The sequence below is a fragment of the Pseudophryne corroboree genome, chromosome 4 (assembly GCF_028390025.1).
Source record: "Pseudophryne corroboree isolate aPseCor3 chromosome 4, aPseCor3.hap2, whole genome shotgun sequence".
Lineage (NCBI taxonomy): Eukaryota > Metazoa > Chordata > Amphibia > Anura > Myobatrachidae > Pseudophryne > Pseudophryne corroboree.
The window spans coordinates 888,717,084-888,726,571 of NC_086447.1; the positions used below are offsets into that span (position 1 = coordinate 888,717,084).

A 9,488-nucleotide genomic window follows, 5' to 3' on the forward strand; every position below is an offset into this window, starting at 1 on the left:
AACAGTCATAGATCTAAATGATACAACTACAATCGGGTGTAAAATAAATACAGATGAGGGTGTCAAACGCACAGTAGGTGCAGACGTGTAACACAGGGTAGAGGGCTCTGCAAGTGACAGCGTAGGTGGGGCAGTGTCTCGTAACTAGCAGCGCATGTCTTACAGATCTCATCGGTATGACAAGTGTAATAATTACCTCCACCTCTTGTGTCAGCCAGTAATGAATACACATGTGCTCCAACTAAGATTTCTGGAAAACATGTAGTGTTAGGGACACAAGGACTAGAGTTGGGAAAAACTGATGTAGTGTTATCTGCTGCACCTCTCAGCACATATATAACTTTGGGCCTAATTCAGACCTGATCACTAGGCTGCGTTTTCTCACAGCCTTGATCAGGTCCGAATTGCGCATGTGTATGCACCGCAATGTGCAGGAGTGTCGGACGACTGCACCGGGTATCGGTGCATAACGACGGGATGGTGTGAAAAAAGCGATCACACAGGCGATCGCAAGCAGATTGACAGGAAGAGGGCGTTTGTGGGTGGCAACTGTCTGAAGGGTTACCTCTTCTGTCTTTGTACATATTACTTTTTATATGATCAGTTTCCTTATAATAATTACAGTGTAAAAGTGAATATTTCTATTTCCCTAGTGAAGGGTTAAAACATGCTTTATGAACTCTTATGTGTTTGCAATGGATGCTGCTGCCCTGTGTTAGATGCCTTTGTCTCTCATACAGATACCAGGCTTGTGTGGGTCTGGCATCCAAGGTCAGCTCTCTACTAGATGAAACCTGCTTTTTCTACTTCTGTGTGTTACTAAAAGATCCTTTGTTAAGTTTCGCCTGATGCAACATATATAACATCTGCCTGGCAACTGCTATATCCAATTATGTTATGTCAAGTATTAACCACCCCTACGTACCCCACCCAGGCACCTACCCCTAAGCCAATGAGCCCTTTTACACTTGTCAGTTCCACCCATATGCATTGTCTTATATACTCTTGTTAACTTTATAATAAACAGTGTGAATTTTAACTGCTTGTGTGTGCATGTACCTAGTGGTTAAAAGTTTACACTCCAGACGTCTGTAAGGCCATCACATCGAGGGTTAAAGAAAATAAGGTCAAATCCTTTCAGCTGGGGGTTATGTCCGGGATTCAGTGATCGTCCCCGAATAATAAAGATAGAAGATTTATTGTCTGTCTTTGCTATGCGGGATTGCGGTCATACACTGAAGCTGAATCCGTGTCAGTGTTCCGGGAACACGTGACAAGGTAATATTTAAGTCCGGGACTTAATATTACGAAGTTTTTAAAACAGGTATCAGGGATACCATAGAATCTTTAATGTCTGGGACTTAAAGATACGTCTGAGAAGGGACCAGGGGTCCGAGCGCACTTCTCCAAAGACGTTAGTATCTGGGATACTTAAAAATAGACCTGGGAGTCTATACGTAACGTAGAGAATACCCCGATTTGATCGCCTATATATTTTTGTATGTTTGTAGTGAGATAAGTTCTTATATTTGGTCCAGACGGCTGGTAAGTTTTCGTCTGCCAGATATCTTTACTCAAACACTTTTCTTGCTTCCTGTCTAAAACGCTGTATTTTTTCTGACATCTTGTACGAAGGTAAGCGTACCCGTCAAAAGATTTCATGTTCTCATTATACAGATAATATTGTGATATTGTCAATGACTAATTAACTGGTGTTAGCTAATGCATGCATAGAAAGTTTTTGTAAATTGCATTTTTTTTGTTGTGAAATTTCATAGAAAGTCTTTTTGTTGTGAAATTGCATAGAAGGTTTTTTTTTGTAAACTGCATTTTTGTTGTGATATTGCATAGACAGTTGTTGTGGGTTGTTGTGGAAATTGCGTAGAAAGCTGGTGTAGATTGCATTTTTACTATGGGAGGGACCTATGTATAAGTAGAGTGTCGTATATTTTAGATAATTTTCTTTTAAAAAGTTGTACTGTTGATTTATATTACTGTCTGACAATGGGCTCTAGTCAGAGTAAAAAAAAACTGCATATCCCCCGCCCCTCCCTGGTGAGACATGCAGGATGTATGTTGCCCGTAACTCTACCTCAGAGTATTATTTAGTTAACCCATGGGTGGATAATTTAGCGGGATGGACAGAGAAAGCAGGACGGGACCCATTCCTACGGGAAGGCAGTAATTACCTTTTCTATATGGAGATTTAAAAAAAAATGTCAGTTTCCAATAGCACAGAAGCGAAGCTGCAGAGGAATTGTAAGTCTTTGAAATCCCTCTCGCCCCCCCCCCCCCCCCCTTTTTTGCATTCCAATGTATCCTGCGCTCAGAGACACAAATCTCTTGGCAGCAGTAACCCTTTCACACTAAATGGGATCGCTTCCAACTTCACTGCTGGAGGGTGCGTCCACTAGCTCTATCCCTAACGCACCAATAACCCAGAGTTTAGATAATAGTAAAACACTGTCCCAAGCCCACCATTACCCTCGATGGCTGTATATCTTATTTACGCAAAACTTGCAAAGGACGCAGCTATACACATATGAAGGAAGTTTTTTTTGCCTGTGTTTTTTTTTGCCTGTCGCTGTAGCTTGTAAAAAGAAACCTGCGCCCACTCATAACTATCAGAGCTCCAGACGCTTTGACAGACAGAACCAACCCCGCAGTCAGGGAACATTCCAAAGACCCCGCGCACTGACGGGGCCCGGAGGAGGGTATCCCAGCCTTTATTCAACTCTCCCGTCATAGTGAGATTCACCTCTGCTGCCACTTATTATAAATGGAAGTAAAATTCCCTTTTTAGTGGACAGCGGTGCAGCAGCCAGTGTTTTGTGTTCTGACTTATGCAATACCCCCTCTCACCAGAAAAGATAGAAGGTCTCCGCCCCATGATACAGCAATTCTTACAACAGGGTATCTCAGACATATTGTATCACCATACTGTACTCCTGTGAACCCTGTTGCCAAAGCTGATGGTAGTATGGGATTTGTACAGGATCTCAGAGCGATCAATCAGTTAATTGTCCCAATTGCACCAATTGTTCCAGATGTAAACTCACTCATTTCTGCAATCCCTGCAGATGCTGCGTTCTTCTCTTACAGATTTTCTGAGTGTTGAAGAATGCCTTTTTTTTTCAGCATACCTGTAGATTCACAGACACAATTACTTTTTGCCTTTTCTTTTGAGGGTAAACAACTTACCTGGTGCAGATTATTGACGCACCTGTTGTCTCCAGGCCACATTGAGGCCCTGGCAACCTCACCATGGTTCAGTCCTGCTACAGTATGCAGATGATCTGCTGCTCTGTAGTAAAACTGAGGAGGCCTGCCGAGAGGATGGTGTTTCATTACTAAACTGGCTTTGTGAATGTGGACACAAGGTGTCCAAAATAAAAATGCAATGGTGTAAAAAGCATGTTGATTACTTAGGTTTTGTGCTCACTCAGGGAGAGAGAAAAGTCAGTCCACAATGCATACAGTCTGTATTGGGCCTGGTCACCCCAACTACCCAGAAGGAACTACTGTCCTTCCTGGGTATGGTAAATTACTGCAGACAGTGGATATCTGATTGCTCTTATTGTGATAACATTTTGAGACAAGCCACACTGAAGGACAAACCTAAAACTGTACAATGGTCACAAGAAATGTTAACTGCATATGAAAGTTTAAAATGTATGTTGATGAAAAGTCCGGCACTTGGCCTCCCCAGTTATGTACTACCTTTCCATCTATATGCAAGGGACAATTGTAAAACCATGGCGGGGGTGCTCACACAGTTTCATGGAGGGAAGTTGCGCCCCGTGGCATTTTTTTTCCAAAGTCATGCCAGTGTCTGTACAAGGTATGCCTGCCTGCCTCAGGGCTTTGGCAGCCTGTGCAATGGTTGCAGAAATGGCCACTACCCTCACTTTAGGCCACATCACAGTACTCCACACCACACATGATGTCCTGGCAATACTTAAAGGCTTACACACAGCACATGTCAGCACAACGCCTTAGTGGATATGAAGTACTCCTTTTGAGTAACCCTACCCTTACCATCAAGTACACTGCTAGTTCTTCTGGCCCTGCACCCATTCTCAATGCCCTTTTAGGCTTGAAAGGTCCCGAGGATGAACCACCCGACCTACATGACTGTGCTGCTTCCATTGAAGCTGAAACTTCTCCCAGACTTGACATGTCTCCCGTTCCCATACCAGGCGCAGACATTGTTTTTGTTGACGACTCCTGTAGTAGGCCCAATGACAATACATACCAGGCTAGCTATGCCATTGTCACCCTCCCTGATACTGTGTTGGAAACCCTACCAATACCTTATCAGTCCGCGCAAGCTGCAGAACTCATTGCACTCACTAGAGCATGTCCCTCCCTTGACAACGTCCATCTGCTCACTCAACTTCAAGCTGCTGCGACTAATACTGATCTCTCCGACTGGACTTACCCAATTCTGCAGAAAAAATCCTAAATCAGGATTAATCTGCAAAGAGGGGAAACCCTGTATACCCCAGTCCAGTGCCCCTTTGCTCGTTGCCCAGTGCCGTGGTGTTGGTCACCGTGGTGAAGCCACAACACTCCTCCTACTAACCAGTGATTTTTATGTTACTAATGCCAAATCACTTGTGGACCAGTATGTTAGCAGATGCATCACTTGCCTCAGGAACAACCCTAATAAAGCTAAACACCAGCATCTTGAATACCCCACAGAAAACTCTAGGTTACTCCCCATTTAAAATACTAATGGGCAGGCCTTTTCCCACACCTTGGGCTAAGAAACCATTAGTAATACAGGAGGGAGATCTAGAACTTATCAGAGAAGAGTATGTCAGGTCCCTGATAACAAAACTGAATGAAATTGAACATGAGGTTGTTTGTAAAAACCCTTTTGAATCCACAGGAACCTACACACTCCTTTAAAGTCGGAGACAGAGTCGTGGTGAAGGTGCTCCCCAGGAACAAGAGCCCAGGAGACTTCACCTATGGTCCAGAGACAGAGGTCGTAGCAGTTACCCGAACAGCAGTCCTGACAGAGGAAAGTCCTACCTGGATCCATGCATCCCGAGTAAAAAAAAGGTTCCTAGACCAGACCTAGAGAGGGAAGCAAGTGATTCCAGTGAGGTACGAACCGGGGCAGACAGCCCTGACCTCCCACCTAGCGAAGAAAGAAGAACAGAAGAAGATGAGGAACCTGTCCCCTATCTTTATCCTGGGGACTACCTTGATAGCCCTACTGGCCCTCACTCACCACACAATATGTGAGGTTGATATTACACAGACTAATGGGATCCCCACCTTGTGGTACAATTCCTCCAATACACACGTAGCCACATATATCCTTGACTATTTTATGTTCCCCAAAATTGCTGATGACAAATATTATATACAACAAAGGAGGAAATCAGGAATGTCTGAGACAGTATATATTTGTGTTACTGACGAATGGTACTATGACAATAGATATTATGGATCTAATTGTAATTCCTGGGAAGCTGTGGGGTGGAATACAGGAGTAGATTGGAAATATGGCCCATCGTTTGCAAAGAATAGATGGAGCAAATATGGAGTACCCCTACTTTCTAGACTATCCATTCATAAGATGGATGAAGGCCCAAATTCATACAGGTTTAGACTAAACATAGTGAATCCTAGCAGAAGCGACAATGAGACTTATGTACTTGGTATATGGTGGCAAGCAGGGTATTATAGTGCAAGGCAAATGTTTTATTTATGGGATATGTATAAAAACCCAAAATACCAGCCTAAAATTGCTCCCCAAAACAAACCTTTAAAGCCCCATATTGCCACTTTTAAAGATATGGTGGCTATTACTAACCCTACCTTTGAAGACACCCTAGCTATTGAAACTGGTTTCTCTGACATTAATTTTTGGTTGGAATGGATGAAGTATAGTGCTAACAAACACAATAAAAGCAACTGTTATGTCTGTGGCAAATCTAGGCCCCACCTAGGTACAGTGCCCCTTAATATACCCCTAGAACAAGAAAATTGTTTTTTTCAGCCTTTTTAATGACACCAAAACAAATGACAGTCAGTGCGAAATGTGGAAAAGGGAATATCCCATATTGTCAAAAAATCCCAACCCAGGAAGCACCATAACCATATATCCTGGAAACTATACCTGTTATACATCTAACATCACCCCAGGGAGAAATTTAAAAACCTTCCCACCAGGGTATTGTGCAAATAAAAGAACAACTGTTTTAGTCAACCAAACTAGATCATTAGGCGACATTTATTACATATGTGGGAAACTGTAAATAAAAACGTAGCCTGGATTAATTATATATATTATAATCAACAAAGATTTGTTAATGATACCAAAGATGCTCTTAAAGGTATAGCTGAACAGCTAGAAGCCACTTCCCAAATGACATCCCAAAATAGAATGGCCCTTGACATGATCCTAGCAGAAAAAGGCGGTACATGTGTTTACATTAGTAAGGTGGAAGGCTGTTGTACATATATTCCTGACAACACTGGTCCCAATGGTAAGGTTACTTTAGCCATAAACAAGTTAGAAACCTTATCCATAGAACTTAAGAAAAATTCAGGTATTGATAACCCATGGAGCCAATATTTTGGGTGGTTTGAAAATTGGAAACAGGCTCTTGTGCAAATAAGCATATTTAAACTCATAACTTTAATTCTTTTAGGCATTATAGTTTATTGTGTAATTCCCTGTGGAAAGAAACTTACCTCCAAAGGCATTGATAAGGCCCTGATGTATTATGACATAACCACCAGTCCTGTCACCTCCTCTGATAGTAAGGGACCCGACGATTATGTCCAATATCTCAAGAACTGGAGGAACAAGAAAGGAGCCTCACTCAAGAATCATGTCATATAATAATCATGATTCTAAGAGGGGATTGAAGGGTTACCTCTTCTGTCTTTGTACATATTACTTTTTATATGATCAGTTTCCTTATAATAATTACAGTGTAAAAGTGAATATTTCTATTTCCCTAGTGAAGGGTTAAAACATGCTTTATGAACTCTTATGTGTTTGCAATGGATGCTGCTGCCCTGTGTTAGATGCCTTTGTCTCTCATACAGATACCAGGCTTGTGTGGGTCTGGCATCCAAGGTCAGCTCTCTACTAGATGAAACCTGCTTTTTCTACTTCTGTGTGTTACTAAAAGATCCTTTGTTAAGTTTCGCCTGATGCAACATATATAACATCTGCCTGGCAACTGCTATATCCAATTATGTTATGTCAAGTATTAACCACCCCTACGTACCCCACCCAGGCACCTACCCCTAAGCCAATGAGCCCTTTTACACTTGTCAGTTCCACCCATATGCATTGTCTTATATACTCTTGTTAACTTTATAATAAACAGTGTGAATTTTAACTGCTTGTGTGTGCATGTACCTAGTGGTTAAAAGTTTACACTCCAGACGTCTGTAAGGCCATCACATCGAGGGTTAAAGAAAATAAGGTCAAATCCTTTCACTGTCCGTTTTCTGGGAGTGGTTGGAAAAACGTAGGCGTGTCCAAGCGTTTGCAGGGAGGGTTCCTGATGTCAATTCCGGTTCCGGTCAGGCTGAAGTGTTCGCAGCGGCTGAGTAAGTCCTGGGCTGCGCAGAGACTGCACAAGATCAGTTTGTACAGCTCTGCTACACATGCGATCGCACACTTGCACAGCTAAAATACACTCCCCCTGTAGGCGCCGACTATCTGATCGCAGCAGTGCAAAAATCACCTGCTAGCGATCAGGTCTGAATTACCCCCTCTGATCAGTAAAAAATTTGCTCATATGGTTAATAAAACACATTAGATCTTGCAAGTCAGTCTAGTAGGCATTTGTAATTCCCCTTCTCAGTTACTGAAATGTAATCTAAAACAGCATTGGACAACATCTGAGTACCGCAAGCATCAATCGTCATCTGCTGCATTCAGGACCCGCATTCACCATCTTCCTGCTCTGGACAATGTAACCTGCTCAGTTCCTTTCTTACTACTTCCTTTTGTTTGTTTGCCTTGGTCCTCTGCCACTCATTCTCTAACCCCTGTCAAATCTAGAGATGTGCACCGGAAATTTCTCTAACGTCCTAGTGGATGCTGGGGACTCCGTAAGGACCATGGGGAATAGACGGGCTCCGCAGGAGACATGGGCACTTTAAGAAAGAATTTGGATTCTGGTGTGTTCTGGCTCCTCCCTCTATGTCCCTCCTCCAGACCTCAGTTTGAATCTGTGCCCGGACGAGCTGGGTGCTGTTCAGTGAGCTCTCCTGAGCTTGCTATAAGAAAGTATTTTGTTAGGTTTTTTATTTTCAGGGAGATCTGCTGGCAACAGACTCCCTGCATCGTGGGACTGAGGGGAGAGAAGCAGCCCTACTCTCTGAAGATAGGTCCTGCTTCTTAGGCTACTGGACACCATTAGCTCCATAGGGATCGTACACAGGATCTCACCCTTTGTCGTCCGATCCCGGAGCCGCGCCGCCGTCCCCCTCGCAGAGCCGGAAGACAGAAGCCGGGTGAAAGAAGCAAGAAGACTTCGAAATCGGCGGCAGAAGACTCCAGTCTTCAAACTGAGGTAGCGCACAGCACTGCAGCTGTGCGCCATTGCTCCCACACTACACCCACATACTCCGGTCACTGTAGGGTGCAGGGCACAGGGGGGGGCGCCCTGGGCAGCAATTAGGACCTCTTGGCAAAAGTGGGCATATATACAGTTGGGCACTGTATATATGCATGAGCCCCCGCCAAAAATTGTACATGAAAGCGGGACAGAAGCCCGCCGCCGAGGGGGCGGGGCTTCTTCCTCAGACCTCACCAGCGCCATGTTTTTTCTCCACAGCACCGCTGAGAGGAAGCTCTCCAGCCTCTCCCCTCCAGTTACACGGTAGAAGAGGGTAAAAAGAGAGGGGGGGGGGGGGCATATAATTAGGCGCAAAAATCAATATAAACAGCAGCTACTGGGTTAACATTAAGTTACTGTGTTATTCCTGGGTTAATAGCGCTGGGGTGTGTGCTGGCATACTCTCTCTCTGTCTCTCCAAAGGGCCTTGTGGGGGAATTGTCTTCAGATGAGCATTCCCTGAGTGTGTGGTGTGTCGGTACGTGTGTGTCGACATGTCTGAGGTAAAAGGCTCTCCTAAGGAGGAGATGGAGCAAATATGTGTGTGAGAGGTGTCTCCGTCGACAACGCCGACACCTGTTTGGATATGTGTAATTAAGTGCTAATGTGAATTTATTGCACAAAAGATTAGAGAACAGACAGGGAATCTACCCATGTCTGTCCCTATGTAGCAGAGACCTTCAGAGTCTCTCAATGCTCACTATCCAAAATAATAGACACTGATATCGACACGGAGTCTGACTCCAGTGTCGACTACGATAATGCAAAGTTACAGCCAAAATGGCAGAAAAGTATTCGATATATGATTATTGTAATAAAAGATGATTTGCATATCACTGATGACTCATCTGTCCCTGACACAAGGGTACACATGTTTAAGGGGAA

The 9,488-nt window shown here is 43.7% G+C and overlaps 1 long non-coding RNA gene across 1 annotated transcript; it reads left to right on the forward strand.

Annotated features, from left to right (window-relative positions):
• The first annotated feature begins 559 nt into the window (after positions 1–559).
• Positions 560–7,373, forward strand: LOC134910626 (uncharacterized). Its single transcript, XR_010176248.1, has 2 exons — positions 560–2,259; positions 4,895–7,373. It is a non-coding gene; the product is annotated as an uncharacterized LOC134910626 (long non-coding RNA).
• The last annotated feature ends 2,115 nt before the right edge of the window (positions 7,374–9,488 follow it).